Below are 313 nucleotides of genomic sequence, written 5' to 3'. Positions count from 1 at the left end.
GCCCCGGGCAGCCCTGCCCGGCCGGCAGAGCCACGCACTCCTCTGCTGGGTTTGACAAGGGACAGCAACGCCCCAGCCACGTGCCACCCCAACAGGCTCCTTCCCTCCTTGACAGACCCCTCCTGCGGAGCTGTCGGGTTCTGCAGGCCAGGCACAGCCCTGAAACGGGGCACAAACTAGAAAAGAGGAAATAATTCCAAGTACAAATGCCCGTTTGTGACCTTGGATCGGGTCCACAGGAGCACGCACACAGCCAAGGATGGCCGCGACCCTCGGGGTGCCCAGACGTCCTTACGGCTACAAGGGGGAAGCC

At 63.3% G+C, this 313-nt stretch overlaps 1 protein-coding gene across 1 annotated transcript in view; it reads right to left on the bottom strand.

Moving 5' to 3' along the window:
• The window catches only part of ZNF512B (zinc finger protein 512B), a 30,959-nt gene that overhangs the window by 30,275 nt on the left and 371 nt on the right, over window positions 1-313 (bottom strand). The gene's annotated exons all lie outside the window — the stretch shown is intronic.

This window comes from Egretta garzetta, unplaced genomic scaffold (genome assembly GCF_000687185.1).
Source record: "Egretta garzetta isolate BGI_Z169 unplaced genomic scaffold, ASM68718v1 scaffold223, whole genome shotgun sequence".
In the NCBI taxonomy this organism is placed as follows: domain Eukaryota; kingdom Metazoa; phylum Chordata; class Aves; order Pelecaniformes; family Ardeidae; genus Egretta; species Egretta garzetta.
The sequence above is the reverse complement of the archived record's forward strand: the minus strand, read 5'-3'. Positions and strand labels throughout refer to the sequence as shown.